The 18,895-nt window shown below is 43.1% G+C and overlaps 1 long non-coding RNA gene across 3 annotated transcripts in view; it reads left to right on the top strand.

The window, feature by feature from the left end:
• LOC127386195 (uncharacterized) overlaps nucleotides 1-14,161 on the top strand; it is an 81,658-nt gene extending 67,497 nt beyond the window's left edge. For all 3 annotated transcript variants that reach the window (XR_007889830.1, XR_007889828.1, XR_007889829.1), the window contains one exon: nucleotides 12,474-14,161. This is a non-coding gene — a long non-coding RNA (uncharacterized LOC127386195). The remainder of the gene's footprint in view (nucleotides 1-12,473) is intronic.
• Nucleotides 14,162-18,895: the final 4,734 nt, after the last annotated feature.

Below are 18,895 nucleotides of genomic sequence, written 5' to 3'. Positions count from 1 at the left end.
AGGTGTTTCTGCTGTTCTGGCTCTTAGTCTTCTTCTGCCTCAGCTCATGTCACCTATTCTGCCCTGAGACTGCACCCTGAGAGGCACTGTGCTCCCACAGCAGCACTAATTAGGGCCCTAATTATAGGAAACTGCCCAGGCTAATTCCAGATGATGATTGCTTTTGGTACCCAACAGGGAAAAGTACCCTGGGGTTGCAGGACCACCACAGTTATGGGAACCTGGGATTCAGACAGATGGAGACACTTTTGGATTCCTTCACAAACAGCCAATAACAGTGGTGTTCAGAAAGCATGCACAGAGTTGTGTTGGTGTCAAAAGTGCATGCTAATTTACTTTTTTCTTTAATGCATTGAAGGTCTACAGGGAAATGGCAAGTTATTTTGGCTGATTGGTGTCATCCCCCTCAAGTGTGTTTACCAGAAACAAGACTAATTAGCTCTTTAGACAATATGTGGATGCAAACATATCGACATTTATTTTCCTTCCTCTAACTCCCATCTGATCTCACTCAATTGCACCTTCAAGCAGTGAACACATTAGGAAGTCTGCTGTCAGTCCCTGGAGCTCACAAGAAGGTGATGCAAGGGAAGGGTGGTTTGCTGCAATTTGCAAGGTCGTGGTGGGAAAAGTTGAAGCCCACAATGTGCTGTAGTGGCAGGTCTGAGTCTTCACCAACCATCAGCTGAGGTAGTTTTAATTCTAGCTCAGAAACAAGTGTAAAACACAATCAAGTTAGGCTACCTATAACACATCCATGCTTCTAAGGCATTGAGAAATATATATTTTTTATAACTTTAATATTTTTTTCCCACAGAAGACCCTTTTCTCTAAATTGGAGAGACAGGGACTTGACAGATAGATCACAGTTGGAATATGGAATTGGCTGGTCACTCTCAAGGCCTTGCAGTCAAAGGCTTGATGTCCCAGGGGACACCAATGCTGAGTGCTGTTTTTCAGGATTTGGGTTTGGGACTGGCACTGTTTAACATCTTTGTCAGTGAAATGGGCAGTGGAACTGAGCGTACCCTCAGCAAGTTTGCCAACACCACCAAGCTATATGGTGTGGCTGACATGCTGGAGGGAAGAGATGCTATCCAGAGGGACGTTGGCAGGCTTGAGAGATGGGCCCATGCCAATCACATGAAATTCAACAAGGGCAAGCGCAAGGTTCTGCACGTGGGTTGGGGCAATCCCAAGCACAAACACAGGCTGGGCAGAGAATAGACGGTAAGCAGCCCTGGGGAGAAGGACTTGCGATTATTGGTTGATAAGAAGCTCAACATGAGCTAGCAATGTGCACTTGCTGCCCAAAAAGCCAATCATATCCTGGGCTGCATCAAAATAGGTGTACCCAGAAGGTCAAGAGAGGTGTTTCTCCTCCTCTATTCTGCTCTCATGAGACCTTGCCTGAAGTACTCAGTCCAGTTCTGGAGCCCACAACCCAATAAGGACATGGAGCTGCTGAAGCAAGTCCAGAGGAGGGCCAGGAAATGATCAGAGGGCTAGAACACCTCTGCTATGAAGTCAGGCAGAGAGTTGGGGCTGTTCAGCCTGGAGAAGAGAAGGCTCCAGAGAGACCTTGTAGCAGCCCTCCAGCTCCAGAAGGGGCTACAGTAAAGCTGAGGAGGAACTTTTTACAAGAGATGGTAGTGATGGGACAAGAGTGAGTGCTTTTAACTGGAAGAGGGTAGACTAAGGTTATATATTAGGAAGAAATTATTTAATGTGGAGGTGGTGAGCCCCTGGCACAGGTTGCACAGGGAAGTTGTGGGTGCCCTATCCCTGGAAGTGTTCAAGGACAGGTTGAATGCTTTGAGCAACGTGGTCTAGTGGGAGGTGTCACTGCCCACACTGAGGGTCTGGAACTAGATAAGTCCCTGCCAAACCATTCTATGATTTTTCTCCTCAGACATTCAAAGCCCTAAGTCTGCTGTTGTAGGTAGGACAATCCATCTGTGTGGAGCATTGGTTCAGATAAAAGGAAGAGTTTCCTGCATCAAACTTTATACATACAGATTATGTGGGCTTTGCCTTTCTCTCTGGCCTTACCAAGATCCTTGTGTGCAGTGTAAGGCAATGTCCAGGCTAAGCAGTGACCCAAAATATTCTGCAGGCACTCACACTGTATTCATTGTGAAGCTCAGTCCCACTGTGCCCCCTGGAGTACCCAATGCTACAGGACACTGAATTTTGCAGAGGTGACGATAGTATTTGTGATAAGAATGACCAGATGGTGAGAGATTTCTGTTAACCAAGGATATGCTCCTAGCCAGTCCCTCTACCAGGGAAAATACATTTTTGGCATATTTTTCTGAACATTCTTCTTAAGACAGGCAGAGAGGTAGAGTTTGAGCACAGTGACACTGGTGCAAGTCCAAAGTACCTGCTGTGAGTGACTGAATTATGCTAGATTCACAGCAGGGTAATGAGGTCAGACCCTGATCTGCACCCGCAGGGACTACTCTGGTCTGCAGTAATTCCTGTTTGAAAATGGCAGGGGCTGCAGACATAAAGGCTGGTCGTGATTATAACTGTGTTTTACATGAGATGCAACTGCCTTTTGAACCTCTGTGATTAAAAAAAAAGAAGAAAACCACTCAATGCCTGTCTCATTTTAGGGACCGGTGGCACCTCACAGGTGGTGAATTGCAGGCGGTTTGCTCGGGTAGCCACAGCAGTGCCCTGCTAGAGACTCTGGCTCTCCTGCTCACAGCATGAGGAGCAGGCAGCCTTCCAAAGCATGGCAAAAATTGACACCATTTAATGCTGCAATGCTAGTAAAACAAGCCTGATCAAGAAAAGTTCAGTTCCTTATTTTTATGTCTTACAGGAAGATCACACAGTCTTCAGAAACACTTAACTGTGCTTCTGGGACACCACACACTTATTTAGTCATGTTTGAAGCATGGGACAGGTGGCTTGTGAATCTCTGGATGAGGAACAAAATAGCAGTTCATTGAAAACGTACAGGAGATCATAGCTTGTGAAGACTGTGCTAAAATGACAAGAGACAGTATAGCCTCCTATTATTTAAAGAAGACATAAATAGCCCCTCAGAAAGGCAAACTGACCATGGCTGAAAACAAGTCAGTAAAACAATACATCCACACACTGGGATATGCTGATCTGGGGGAGGCTGGATGAACATGGCTGAATATGGATCTAAAATAATTTTTAGTTTAGCTTTGGTAAAGCAGTTAAAAAAAAAAATCCCATGGTGTTATTTTTCAGTGTTTACTTTCACCATGTTTCCTATTTGGAGAGCTTACGTTCTGGTGCACATACAAATAAATAAACCTGTAAAGAGTGTAGCTGAAAAAAAAAAAAAAGAAAGGGAAGTGTTTGTGAGAAATGTGTGTTTTTAATTGTAGCTTGTATTCTGGGACAATTGTTCAACAATTCTGCCTTCTGGTTGTGGATTTCCCCACCCTATCTATGACAGGATCTTATAATAAATCCCAGGTTTCAAGATGAAAAGCATTTCTGTATTTTTGGTGGGCTTGCTTTAAGTGAAAGATGGAGGCAGATCCACCTGATCCCCATGTCTGGCTTCTGCCACACCAGCCCATCCTGCTTGAAAAATAATTAGCTGCAAAATATGTAAGTTTGGCTGAGACAGTGAGGGCTTAATGTTTGAACCTGGCTTTGACATCCTGTTGGGGCTAATAAGAGAGGGTTTTCAGAGCTCTCAGCTGTGGTCTGGGGCTGTGGCAGGCACATACCACAATCCCTATACCTGTTTGATGGCTGGAAAATTATTACTGCCTAGAAAGTCAATGGCTTAGCTTTAAAAAAAATAAACAAAGAAGTGGAAAACGGGGTTTTTGTAGTATCTGGACATGCTGGGTAGGCACAGGGAGGGTTTGGTGAGGACCAGGCACTGCATCCTGCTTTGCTGCTTCTGCAGTGTGGGCTGCAGGGCTGCAGACTCTGGCCATGTGGGAATGTGGGCATGGATGGCATCCAGCACCTACCCTGGAAGGTGAAGCCATCACATCTTTGTTGGGCTGATGCAAACAGCAGGTAGGACGAGAGGTGGATTTGGCATGGCCCCTGCCAACAGTGAGCTGGGGTCTCTGCCCGGGCTGGTTATGTCTGGGACCAGGAAATCAAGAGCAATGTTTAGGGGCAAACACTTTGATGACATGCAGGGTTTCACCTGAGGGAAGTCCTATTATGAGGACTTGAAATAAAAATATTAACCTGTCAGGCAAACACTGAAATACTAGGTAATAATTCTAACTTTTCATTCCTTTTCCCCTTCTGAAATAAATTATTATGGAATTTACTTTCAGTAGATCAGTAACCGAAAGAACTTCTTAAAAATGGGATTTAAACACCCAGATAAATCTGGTAGGACATTACCCTTCTGAAGTATGCAAGATATTCCTTGGCATGCTGCTTGTTATTTAACACAGCCATTAAAAGTGGTTTATCTGTGGAAGGGGAGGGGGAGATTAATGAGACCAGCAGAAATGATGAATTAACTGACTGTGATGAGGTGCACTTGCAGAGTGAGCTACTGTAGCAAACAGTTTTGTAGAAACAAGAAATATTAAAGCTGGATCTCTGGGGAGAATGGAAGTGTTATGACTATAGACAAGGTTTCTGCTACAGAGGCTGCAATGGGGTCTTTCCATGGGAATAGGAAATGGTTTTTTCACAGGACCTGTGGGAGTCTTGTGGGAGTCAGGACTTCAGGGTACCTATGGTCCTATCCTGTGATCCCACAGTCACACATTGTACCACACCTCTCTAATGCTGGCCATGATATTTTGGCAAGCAACTTAGCATGTAAGTTTCAAACGTAGACTCAGCTTTTTCCAAAGTTTCTTGGGATTTCTGAGTGACTCACATTTGACAGAGTGTCAAAGCCTCTGGATACACTTGAGAAAGACTGAACATCGTAGCATTGGACTGAATAAAGTTAACTTAATTAAACAAATCTAATTAGAATGAAATAGACTTTAGAAGATAATTTAGTGAAACCAGTGCATAACTGTGAATATGCATGAGTGAACACCAGAGTCTTCCTGAGATGTGAAGAGGAGTAGAGTAGAGCCAAAGTACTCAGGGCCAAGGAGCAGAGGAGCTGTGGGATGTAGGAGGATGTTTTCTACCTCCGCTAAGCCTCTGTTTTCTATTTGATTTTGAACACAAGGCTAAAATTGCCATTAACTTCTCAGGAGCATTGGCACCTGAGAGTGAGCAGAGTGAAGGCATAACTGGGTGTTGCACATATTGAGTGCTGTGGTGCTACCTGTGCCCCACTGGCTGGTACCTTTGGTTTGAATGACATAGCCTTCAGTAGTTTAAGATCAGACCCATCCTCAACACCAGGTTATTTCATCTTGGACATGATTATTTGTGTTACAAAACCCACTATGACACCATGGTGCAGTCGGATTGCAAGAGATAGGTTGAGACCCCACAGTGAGGTCAGATGAGTGACTACTTTTATTTTTTGGGGGAAAAGCTAAAAAATTTGCTAAATGTGTTGAATTCAGAAATAAAATTTTAATGTAAAAGCAGAGAAGAATTTTTTTAAAAAACACCTGTGGCATGAACATTGTCAAACCTTTTACTGAATCGGAACACAGGGAAAAGACTTTTGTTTCCAAAATAAAAATAAAAATTTCATATTGGATCAAATGCAATGGTTTGGGCTAACTCAAAACAAAATGTTGCTAGTTCAGGTTATGGGAATGCTTTTTCCCCAGCTAGAGCATGATTTCTCATGTCTGCCTATGGCTGACCTGTCTTCTGGCTGAGGGTCTAGGCCAGCAAGGACCTGGATGCCTGAGCCCATTTTGAGGGCTCTGATGATGCCTTCAGAGCTGGCCCAGGCAACATTAAGGTATCTCTATCCCAAGTTGACTTTAACAACCAAGGTAAAAAAATGCTGAATGTGCAGAAAACAGTTACAGCTGTATATATTGTTCAGTCCTTAGAGGCACAGATGCAGGAATCTCTTCCTCTCTGGGGCCATCCTCAACTTCCCACCTCGGTGGTACCTTTCACCCCACTTCCCATGAGGTTTTCCCTGTAGCTGCTAAGCCTTGGTTATCTCTGGGCACAATGGGCCAGGGTAATACAGCTTTAGGACATGGCAGAGGACGCTGGAAGGCATCTTCCTTCAGAGAGCAGATGGGAGCAGAAGGAAGCTCAAAAATAATAGAATCATAGAATCATTTTGATGGAAATGACCTTTAAGTTCATCAAATCCAACCATTAACTAATCACACTACCAAATCCATGACCAAACCATGTCCCTAAGCACCACATCTCATACCTTTTAAATACCACCAGAGATAGTGACTCAACCACTTCTCTGGGCAGCCTGTTTTGGTGCCTGACAACCCTTTCACTGATGAAATGTTTTCCTAATATCCAATCGAAACCTCCCCTGGTGCAACTTTAGGCCATTTCCTCTCATTCTATTGCTTATTTCTTGGGAGAAGAGACTGACTTAGCCTTGCTACAGCCTCCTTTCAGGTAGCTGTGGAGAGTAATAAGTTCTCCCCTCAGTTTCCTTTACTCCAAACTAAACCACCCCAGGTCTCTTAGCTGCTCCTCATGAGACTTGTTCTCAAGACCCTTCATCAGCTTCATTGCCGTTTTCTGGACACGCTCCAGTACCTCAATGTCCTTCTTGTAGTGAGAGGCCCAAAACTGAACACAGTACTCAAGGTGCAGCCTCACCAGTGCTGAGTAGTCCTGCTGGCCACTACTTCTGATACAGGTCAGAATGCCATTGGCCTTCTTGGTCACCTGGGCACACTGCTGTGGCCCAGTGGAGTGGGCTGGGTGTTGGGATGCTGTGTTATATCCCAGGGAAGAGAGGAAGAACTTTGGTGCCTCAGTGTTTTCAGGCCATACCCATGAAATAAAATTGAAGCCCTGGGAAGAAAAGGAAGGGCATGATTCTGCTGGAGGAGTGTATGGTAGCAAATATAAGAAGCATCATGCTGGGTCAGACTAATGGTTTGTCTAATCTAGTAACAAGTATTTGGCAGTGATTAACAGTGGCTGAATGCCTATGGTTAGGGTCTAGGTGTACATGCCACTTCCCCACACTTTTTCTCAGCATCCAAACATTTGCAGCTCAGTGACATCCCAAGGTTCTGAGCAGCTGTATTACACTGAACCATCTTCAGTGGATTTTTATTTGTCCAGTGTCCCCTTGAGCATATGTGTTCTCTTAGCAACCATGGTTGAAGTGCACACTCAGTGCAAAAATGCCCTCTTCCACTGGTTTGGATCCAGATACCAGTTGCAAACTCCACAGTGTGCACTGGAAGAGGCAGTGAATGGAAATTTCCTACTCACCCTTTCCATGCTACTCATGATTGCTTGATTATTGACTGTTTTAAAACCTTTCCTTCACTCCCTGGTTTTCTGTTTTCCAGGCTGAAGTGTTCTAGGACTTTCAGTTGTTTCTTGTGTGCAAACCACTCTGTACCTTTGACCCTCCTTGCTGCTTTTCTCTGAACCTCCTCCAGTTTCCACTATGTATTTTTTAAGATGTTGCGGTGGAAGAACAACCAGGACTGTACAAAGTGTTCATGATGCAAGCCCGTCATAGCTTCACATAGTGGGAAATGCTGCTGAGTTAGCTTTTGGCTCAGCTGTACCATTGTGAATGGTACTGCAGACAGAGACAGACAGAGAAGCTCTGATGGGAACAAACCTTCTGGGAAAGGGCAAAGTACTCCCCGAGAGTGTGAGAGCCCTGTGTCCAGGAGGCCCCATTAACCTAGCGGGCACAGCTACCGCAGACTGGTCCTGGAGGAGAAAGAGGAGGAGAGGATGGTCACAAGGTGTCTGTTCCTTCTCATCTAAAAGATAGGAGCCCTCCAGACTGTAAGTTGTGATGTGAAGCTCCCCATGGATGGCTGGGCACTCTGCACAGGAGCAAAGGAGACAGGACACAGGACAGGCTGTTTGCCAACGCGCGCAGGCTGGAACAAGGCTGGTTTGGTAAAAGCAACAGACTTAGCAAGGGGAAAGACCTGGAGATGTCTGGAGGGAACAGTGGATGACTGCTTGTAAAGTAGATGGTCTGTTAGGGTCTGGTGCTGCAGCTTAAGAAAGGGACATTATACAGACCACCCAGGAAATGAGACTTCTTCTGGGATCATGTCTTTTCCAGTAAATGGCGGAAAAAAAAGGGGAAAAAAAAAAGAAAAAAAGGAAAAAAAGTAATTGCCATTACTGTTAATGCCAGTGCAGTCAGAGTGGTCCATATTCTGTGTACAAGCAGCACTGAAGATAGTCTCTGGAAATCTGTCTTGTTTGCACTGTCTCTATTATAAACTAATTTTTCTGATATCAAGTAAAAGAACAGAATTGCATTTTAACCTCATCTGTCCCCTTGAGCATGAGAAACCCATGTTGAGAAGCTAAAAATCACTCATCCAATGGATGCAAAGACTTGGTAGTTACCTATGAATAAATACTATTAGGGGCAACCCCATTTTAAAGCGAGCAAGGTTTTTGAAGATTGGACACTAAATATTTACTTGGAGGTTCAGAGTCCTCAGGATGCCAGGTCTCAGCTGCTGCTGTTCCAGCTGTGTCATCTCTGACTTCAGCAAAGCTACACTGAGGTACTCCAACCAGGGAGATGCTCCCCGCCCCCCCCCCCGCCCCAGTCTCATTCCTGCTGCATCTGCTTCATAGGTGTTTGGTTTGCCAAAGGCTTTAGCTCGGTGTTTGTGGCTCAGTTTATCAAAAGCAGAGCCAGCCCTGGCAGTTGTAAGGGTGGGGCCACATGCTGAAATTTCAGTGCTTGTGATCTCTGTTTCTGATTAAAAAGAGATTAATTTCTGCTTTTCTGTGTTTTGTTTTGCAGATGGCAGGTAGCTCTCATTTACTTGAAGAATTTTTTTATGTCTTCTGTGGGAGCCCTTGGAATAGGGTAGGCTGCGTGAAGAAGTGGGAAGAGTTAATCCAAGTAGGGCAAGTTTTGACTGCAGCTGTGTGAAAAATGGGCCAGAAAGTGTTTTATACATTTATCTTTGTTTCAACAAAGACTGTTTCTTTTTTGTATTACAAGTACATGAGAGGGGATAATCAACCTGAAATGGTTTATTTAATCCAAAATAGAACCTCTTGGTTTTGGACTGCTTAATCCTAGTAAAAGAAGTAAATAACGAGAGTCAGTCTCTAACTGAAAACATCTTCTAAACACTAATTTGAGAATGTTTCAGTTTGAGAATGGTGAAAGAATACATCTAGGCTGTAAAAAAAAAAAAAATTATTTCTAGCAAAAAAAATTATCTCATTTTGAAATAAGAAAAATCTGTTGGGGGAGAAAGGGAGAGAGAAGTCTACTTTCTGGTGCTTGCAGTTAGAACAATGACAAGGCTTGTTGAGCAGGATTCTGTCCCACATGGAAGATCCAGGGGCACCTCCAGTGAGACAGCTTTATCAGCTGTGTCACCTGTAGGTCAGACAAATTTGGTGTTCTTGAGGAGCTGGGGTCTTTCAACCTGCGTTTGGTGCTCCCTGATGCTTGACCTAACTGATCTGCAGTTGTCTGTGTGGTACCATGCCACCACAGTGGCAAAGAGGCCACCCAGGATGTCTTCTGTGAGTCCTTGGTTCAGATAAACCCATCCTGCACCACCTTCGTGGTTTTCCCACTAGGCATGAATCTTTTACCTGGGAAGATCTGCTGTGTTTGGCTGCTTGGTGGCTGAGCAGGGCCACAGATCCTGTGCACACTCTGCTGCCATGAGAAGCAGCATCAGCCCAGTTCGGGCACTGAGGCTTGGGTGGCTGAGCTGCCTTGGACAATTATTGCAGCCTGGAAGCCAGACGAAATCTTGATTGAATCTAGCTCATAAAGAGTAACTCACTGAAAACTCCTTGAGTTACTTGCACACATTTTTCTAATAAGTGAGCCATGCAAATACTTAACCCTATTATTGCTTCTTAAGAGGAACATATTAATAGTTTATCTTTAATAGTATGATATTGAAAGGTTATCTGCAGTGCATTAAAGTTTGTAATGTACAATTTAATACATAATAGTTAGTCAAAGGAGACCAAATATGGCATGTGTGATTGGGTATGACAGATCACGAAATTTTCTCATAAAATATTTGGAGTGGGTGCACAAGATTTTCCTGCAAAAGGAGTCTTGAGGAAACCTGCTGGTGTCCCTACATTTACAGGCAGGTTTATGTTGAGAAGCAGATCCATTCCCTGGGACCTCACACCAGCCTGCTGGCTTTCTTGGTACTGTGGGTGCCATGGCAGCTCTCTCTGCTGGGCACCTTATACCCTCCTCTCCAAACCTCAGGGAGCAGCCTGATTAATTGTTATGGAATAAATCAGCTCCAGATCTTTTAAATTTGTTTCCTTTCAAAAAGTAACTTGCAGCAGTCTTGTCTCTCTAGCTCAGAGGAGGAACTTTCTTTTTAACACCAAAATTCACATGCGACATGGAAAATCCTCATTCACCAGCTGTTTCCACAGCACAGACAGTAATGCAATCCCACACCCTAGGTTCCTTACTGACCCTGGGCCCTGCCAGAGTGTGAGATGTGTCTGTGCGCTGGTGGAACATACAACCAAGGGACTGTCTGAGGGCCTGGCCAAGCAAGGAGGCAAACTGGATGCTCATTGCCATTCATGGGAGGTGCCAACTATGGCCATCAGTTCATCCCTTTGCTGTCTTCTCACAGTGCCACTCAGCATGCTCTCCTCCTCACTCACTCCCTCTCTTTTCTCCATCTATTACAACCTACCACATATTAAAGCCCTTTCCCTGTTTCTCTTTCCCTCTGCCTGTGCATGGGGCAGCTTTCCCTCTCCATATGCAGGCTGGTGGTGAGGGGTTGCCCACTGGATGTTCTGCCCAGCACCAGGTGAGTGGGGCAGAAAAGGAGCATAGGCACCACTGCCCAAAGCCCAGCCCTGCTTGTGGCAGCAGCAGGAGGTTTCCCCTGTAGCTGGGGTAGGGGAAAGAAAGACAAACAGCTGTTTTTACAGATCCCAGGTGCCTGCGTAAGCGTTGTGTGTCCGTAGCTGGGCAGGAAGCATGGGGATTCCTGGAGCCACACGCTTCCCTTCTCCTACTCCTTTGCCGTGTATATTCTGCCTTCCCTGTTTGGGAGACACTAGCTTAGGATCTACCTCCGTTTAAGGAAAAAAGAAAAAGAAAAAAAGAAGCTTGTTCTGGCTTTTGAGGCATGCGCTGCAGTGTGGGAGCAGCAAAGCCTTGGCGGCGGTCACAGAAAGCAGAGCCATTTGCTGAGTCAGGCCCTTGATGAGCTGGCAGCGCAGCATCGCCGTCTGGCATTCATTGTCGGCAACTTGCAGTCTCAGCTTCCTACATCATCTCTTAATCCTCTAAAAGATGTGTTTCTCTGACTCAGAGCTGAGCGCCCTCTCGCTCCCTGGGCGCTGAGTGTGCGCCTTTCCCTGGAGTTGCGAAGCACTGGGCTGGAGGATGGCTGACTGTCCCGTGTTTGGACTGTCCACCCCTGAGCTTACTCTGTGTAGCAGGCAGATGCCTCCAGCTCATGCCTGTCCTTGTGGTTGGAAACCTTTTCCTACCAGCTAGAGTATACCTGTGTTCTTGCTCTGCTCCTTCTGCTATATTCAGGGTGGCATCATTGGGTGGGTTTTTTTCTGCGGTCTCATCCCCACCAATTTTGTCTTCTCTAGACTAAACAGCACTGGACCTTCAATCTTTCCTCCAGAATAATTTTTTTCTTGACCTCCTACCGTTTCTCTTGGGCTTTCTCTGCTTGCTCAAGATCTGCTGTGCTAGAAGACATATTTTTTCTTTTGACAAGCAGCATTTTCTCAGGGAGCCAGGATATTTCATAGCAGGTGGTAAAAAAAGTTACACTCAAGCCAGATCAAGCTTTCTTGTTACAAAAAGTTGCTCTTTGCCCTCATGTTCTTGGCCTGGCCTTTAAATTTGGGCATTGGCTGCATGCATAAAAGTAGATCAATGGAACTGGCACTAACTATCATGAAAAAATAAGAGGACAAGGAGTTATTGAGAAAGAAAGGATGTTTTAAATCAGTATAATATCTTACTCATTGTTTAAGAACTAGCAGATCTTTGTAGATGTTTCTGTGACAGACCTTCAGTTAATGCAAATAGGTTAAGCTCTGTGAGCAAGTTATGCTGAACTACATCAGTGGAAAAATTGGCCCTGTGCTGAAATTTGGGGGGCTTTAAAGGAAGAATATCCAGTTTAAAAATCACAGTTGTTTGACTTCATGGTTTTTTGTTGTTGTTTTTGTTGTTGTTGTTTTGTTATGCTTTGTTTTGTTTTTAATTAATATTAATGTCCCAAGAAATCTAACTGAAAGAGAGCAGACAAAACTTTTCTTCCAGGTTTTTTGTATTTGCTTGGTTAGTGGTGTGTTTAAACTGAGCCATCAACATCCCTGATTATCCCCTATTCACTGCATCTGAATAAAGAGCGTTATTGTTTCTACAGGTCCCTCTGTACCTGGTGGAAGGAGAAGCATCTTTAAAATGGAGAAGGGACGTAAACAGCAATAAAATTGGATGAAAAATTCAGCAGAAGTGCAATGCTTGAAACATAATTTTATTTCTAAAACTGACTGGACAGAATCTAGGTGGGAAACGTGTGGAGAAAGTAGGAAGCAGCCCTCATCCTTGAGGACATGTTCAAACATATCTTCTAGGTCACTTACTGCTGCCCTAATCATTGGAGTTAAAGATTATTCTGAAGAGAGGAAGAAAGAGGAAGTTTCATTTAAATACCATATGGATAAATGAATGCTATTACCTCCCTCATTCCTCGATGTGTGTTTTTTTTATCAAAATACAGCTACTGTAGCCTTTGCTTATCCTAATTCAACCACAGACTAAATAGAAAAAACTCTATTTGCCCTTCCAGACTTGCACAGCAGTAGAAATACTCTACAAATATTAGCTGCAAAAATTACAATGGGGGAATTTTTATTACTAATTAAATAACCACTTTATGGAAAAGCAGTGTGAAATTACATCACGTGTAAAATGTGTTTAGTAAAAGCAGTTACTACAATTAATAAACAGTTTTGTTACAGATCTTTTTCATTGGGCTAGAATTAATTTAAAGTCCTTTAAGTCCTTTCCCTATATTGTCTGACAGTACAATGCAACAGTTAATTAGTGACACCGTTAACTGATTTTATTGTATGCTAACTTAAAAGAAACAGTTATGGAATTGTAAAGTAGAGAAGTGTATGTCCACATGTTGCTACAGTAGCTGTCTTTGAGATGATAGCATTTAGATATCAAGAAAATCAATTAGAAACAAGCACTGAAGAGAGTAATTTCCAGTGATGTCTTAGTATTTTTTTTCTCTTTTCTCTATGTGCAAGCACATAACAAAGTTGTTCATTGCTTTTGCTTCTCCCACCCTGTTGTTACAAACTGTTGTGTGAAATCCTGTTCTGAAATTCTCCTTTTCCCCTGGTGTTTCAATGAGAGTAATTGATCTCCTGGCCTTCTCCGAGGGGGACTGTGCTAGCAAAGCAGGCTCTCCTCATGTTATTTTAGGAGAATTATTTATGGGAAAAGAGCTAAGGAAATAGGGTAATTACTAAGGACTTGGGAATGGGGAAAGATGAACAGAGCTAGAGGTTGTAAATTAGATAAAGAATGGGACTGAAGGAAATAAAAACACACAGCAAATCCCGGGATCCGGTTCTGCTCTTGCTTCACACCAGTTTGCTGTCACTGACCTAAACACTTCTACATAGCTGTAAGGGGAGTTCAGAGTCTGTGTTCTTACTGCACGTAACAGTCCGAGCAAAAAAATAGATCTGGGAAAAATAATAAAATTGTGAATATTGTGGCAGATTCCCAACTGACAGTAAATTACACAAATCTCAGAGTTCAACAGGGCTGATGTGATTTGGGCTTTAGGAGGGTGTGGTGTGTTTAATTTTTTTGGGTATTATGGATAACTGATAATTATGTTACTAAACTTGTTTCATTATTTTGTGTGTGACTTGCTATTTTGGGGATGTAAAAATACTGTATATATTTAGCTAAACCCAATACAGAAATACCCATCAGATTGTCTCTATTTGCTGAACTTATGCTGCCACAAAATGGGCACAAATCTCAGTTTGGTGTTCAGGTTCTTTGAAATAAATCACCACATTGCAACTTTGGTGTTTTGCCTCTTTGACTCACTGCACAGCAGACCCCCTAACTCAGGAAAGTGTATTTTTTCAGCCTGACAACCTTCTTTGTCTTGTGGGTGGGACAGGTGGACAAACACTTTTGAGGAGAAATGCTGGAAGCTGCAGCTAAGTTCAAGTCTGTGTCTTCTTGAATGTTTTGGAAACCTGATGTAAAATGCTGTATCTTTTATAAATAATCCAAATGATCTTTGAATGGGAAACTGCAAGAACAAGTAATCCAGCCACAAATTAATGATGAAGCATTAATGAACTGTCACTTTCCTAAGCGATTGATATTTTCATCCAAAGCATCCTTTCTATTCAAAAGCTTGGTTGAATCACTTCCCAAGGATTTCTTTCTGTGATATGAATCTCTTCTTGGCCAAATAATTTTTGCTTCCTGTAGCATTTTAGGTAAATGAGATTGTAGGAAGAGAAAAGCAGAGCTAGCACCATTCCAGTAGAGAATTTCTTGGCTCCACAACTTGTCTTTTCTCACTTCAGAGACTCTCCAAGTAACAGAACATATAATATAGCCTTTTAATGTGCGCATTGTTTCCAGCCTTCATTCTAATGGCAATGCTGTAAATTGAACTAACCATTCGGTCATGTTTTAATAATTAACACTTTAACACAAAAGGGTCTTTTTGGTATCCTGTCATTGAGTGAAGTTTCATAGGTGATTTAAAAGGTCTGTTTTGTCAATCTGCTCTGTAGTTACAAGGAAAGAGATTCTAAATTAAACCTAATGGGCCATATTTTTTTAAAAGGGCCTCAGCCCAGACTTAATTTGTGCCTGTAATACCGCGGTGTGATATGTGTGATTTTACTGCCTCTCTGTCATAATGTCTCCACAGCAGTTGCTGGTCCTGTTGTAGCCCAAGGCAAAGCTCTGCTTCGAGTCACTTTCCTGGTTCTGGAGGCACAGGTCCTGCTGCCAGGTTGGATATCTGCCTGGGGTACAGCCAGTGACATGTCCTGTGTTCTCCTGATTTAATGGGAAACATGTTGGTTTGGTAGATTTGCCAGATGTTTGGGTCTGAAGACCCAAACAGGTTGGTTCACCAACCTGATCCTCTGGCTAGAAATGGAATTTCCCATTATATGATGGGGGTGATGAGACACTTCCGCAGGTTGCCAGGGAAGTTATGGATATCCCTTCCTGAAAGTGTTCATGGTGCTTCCTTACAAAAGGTATGTTTTGGGATACCAAAGGGGCTCATACTCTGAAATTGTTCAGCAGTGCTTGATCTAAAGACACTTTCACATCACTGCATGTCCAGCACATACCTGAAGTACCTAAGTTAAGGGGTTATTCTCTGTATCTTCATATCTATAGCCAGCTGAGGGAAACACATGCTTCAGTGTTTATTTGCACTCTGGAAAGTGAGGCAGTCCACTGTATAAAAAGAGACACTCTCTTCCTAGCATATACACCTGCCATAGGGAGGTATGGATACTCCTCATGCTTGTTTCTGTGACTCAACAGAAGGGATGTTTCTTTGCCTCTTCTATGACCATAAAGCATTAAAAAATGCATCATCTGCTATGGCTTTCCATTGCCAACTTCCATGTCCTTTCCTCTTCCTTGTTTTATTACTCTAGAGCTACAAGAGACACTTTGGGGCAGGTAGGTTTATGTTCCACAGTCAAGCACCCTGTAGAGAGAGATATATAGGATACTCTTGGATGGAGCACTGTGGTCCAGCAGGGTGCCAATCAAAGGTGAAATTAGCCTGTGCAAGGCTCTGCACTGCTGCTTCAGGTGGGCCATGGCCACTTGTCTCGAGAAGAGCCTAGAACCCGACAAAATGTAGATGGTACCTCAGATGAAAAAATTTATTTAATGACAAAATGGGAGATAAAATAAAATCCTGCTCAGGAGGATGGTATGCTGCTTATTGGTGTACTACCAGAGAAATAACAGCTCACAAAAATTTAATCCAGAAGAAAACTATCTACAGGGACCACACCCACAATATGAACCTAAATTGCCAAATAACCCACTCTCCTTATGAAATAAATACATAACCACAATGCCGCAATGAAATGGAAAAAGCAATTCTTGCCCAGAGAATATTGTTCCTAAAGGCACACAGGGCAAAGCTCGTAGCCCACCACACCCAAAAGTCAGGACAACAGCAAGAAATGAAATGCCAGAAAAATAATGCAATCTTGTAAAAAAACCCCAACCCAACACACACTCACATACAAATTACTTCTCTCCTTCCCACCCTTCCTCACTTCCTTCTGTTTCTCATCCTAAGCATATTTCCAGATAGCTGCTTAGCTGTATGGAATTTGTGAAGAGAAATCCAAATCCTGGGCATGTAAAGCACCCCTGCTCATCAAAACTAGTCCCAATCCCTTAGCAAGTAGCTCATGACCCAGCACATAGCCAGTATTCAGGGTACTGAGTGTTTTTAAAGAATAATGTAGACCTGTGTACTTAATTGGGCTGAAAATCTAGCAAAATGGTCTGCTCTCAGCTAGTCCTCTTGCATTGATTCTTGCTGCTCATGCATATACTGTGAACACTGTCCTCTTGCAATCACAGAATACACAGTTAAAATGTAGGTTTGGGTTTTTTTTTCCAGATAGCCAGGATTTTCCTTAATCCGAAATTAAGTTACTTCTGGTTTTAACATGTAAACAGTCAAAAGAGGCTTGGTGGTTGTGACTTCTAGAGGTGTTCTCCTCTGGCCTATTTCTGCATGTCTTAAGATGGGCAATAACATTCTCATCAGCTTCAGTAGAAGGGGAGTTGTGTCAGCAATTAATTATACTGGAAATCTTGTCTTTTGTGTTGGCAACTCTTTTTTTTCTTTTTTTTCTTTTTTTTTTTCATTATTTGAAATAAAACTGACACTACATTCCCTCTCTCTCTACTTTTTCCTATCCAGTCATGAGGGCAGACTTGGTCTGTCTCTGTTCCAGTATACTTCAGTGCCACATAGTATCACACCTATCAAACTGTCCCTTTAATATCATTTTGATAATAGCATTTAAAGGCATTTAATAGCATTTTGAATGCTTTTGTGACCTTAATTAGGAGGTTGTTAAAAAAACAGGGCAGTGGCTGTTTTTTTTTTAAATATGAGTTTTGTCAGGAGGGTGCACTCTGGTGAAGGCAGGGAACAGAAGTGGGTGGGCCTGTTTGAGTTGTTTGATGGAGGAAGTTTGTGAGCAACAGTGGCACTGAGGCTACCACAGTCAGTGTCCATGCCATAGGAGGGGGATCCTGCTGAATGGGCTGGGCATCCTAAAGGAGCCAGCCATCCCTCTGAAAGAGCTGACCCACGGGCAGATGTGTTGGTGGAACATTGCTTAATGCTATGTACCAGGAGAAATGTGGCATTGGGGATCTCCCATATGTGTTGCAGCCTGAAAGAAGCCTTCTCCAAGGTAAATTTGTTTAGGAAGAGGCAGGACACCTGACTTATCCCTCTCCTCAAACCCAAAATATTTTACTTATTTTACTTTGGCTTCCATTCCAGTTAAGAGTGGCATCTTCCAGAGCAACAGCATGGTCATAATAATGAATGAGGCTCCAAAGTCTGCTCCCACGGGGCCAATGTCCCAGCACTGCAGTCCCCGGGTAGCAAAAATCATGAGTCAGCTCCCTGTCCCTCCCCAGCAGCCTGGTCAAATGCAGTCAGGTCATGTTTTCAAGCTTTCCTCTGCAAACAGGAAGGATGGAAACTTCTCCTGCAGGAATGAAAGTTGAGGTTTGTGTTCAGTCCCTTCGTTCCAAGCTGGGACTCGAATACCAGCTTTACGTTTGTGAAATGCTGGATAGATCAGGAGAGCTGGCAGCAATGGAGAGTGTTTTTATGCTGGTTTTTGTGGGGATGAAGTCCTAACAACACCCCAGGATCTGAATGCTTGTGGGTTTGAAATTCAGCCTCACACTTTTGAAGATCTTTCTACTCTAAATTATATTTTGAAAAAAAAAGAAATTAAAAAATTGTATTCAATGTATCTAAATGGCACAGCTCAATGCCATGACAGACAGTTTAAACTGTCCCTGGACTTTTTAGCAAACCTAACTAAACATAAGATAGGAAGTCCATCTTCTTGAACAACTACTCCCTTCTCTTCCACCTAAAAGTTTCCCTGGGTGAGAAAGACAAAACAGTCTTTGGATGCAGACAAGCTGGTTTCGGGATGAGCGAGAAGTAGAGCTGTATGACTGCTCAGAGGCAGGTTAAGTTAGATTTGCACTAATGAAGCTGTCTTGTTTTCAACATTTGAGCAGGAGTGTCTAGACCTACTTCAGGTGTCTTTATGAGTAGAAAGAAAGAGCAAGGATGAGTGCAGGGTGGCTGAAATGTGACACTTTCCTTTCTTTGTCAGGGACCATCTGTGATCTGCTGCTCCCTGAATATTCCTGCCTTTGAGTTTTAAATGGAAAGGTGGTTGTAAATTTTCACATAATTTTTTAAAGACAGAGCAAAGGAGTAAGACTCAATGTGAAACCAGTGCACCTTAGGACGAATGAATAATGGAAGAGTACCATCGTTGTGGCCACATGTGGTATTGTTTACTCCTGACACTGTAAATTATTAATGTCGAAAAGCTGAATTTAAACAAGTGAGATTGATGAGAGCTTTACAGGCTATTTTTGGGTAATTTAAAACAGTGCCTATACTGGATGGCAGAAAGAAGAATGCAGATGAGACAGCCAGTGCTGTCAGCTTTTCTCCCTCCTAATTCA

Source organism: Apus apus, chromosome 1 (genome assembly GCF_020740795.1).
Source record: "Apus apus isolate bApuApu2 chromosome 1, bApuApu2.pri.cur, whole genome shotgun sequence".
NCBI lineage: Eukaryota > Metazoa > Chordata > Aves > Apodiformes > Apodidae > Apus > Apus apus.
This window is presented reverse-complemented; position numbering and strand designations above follow the sequence as displayed.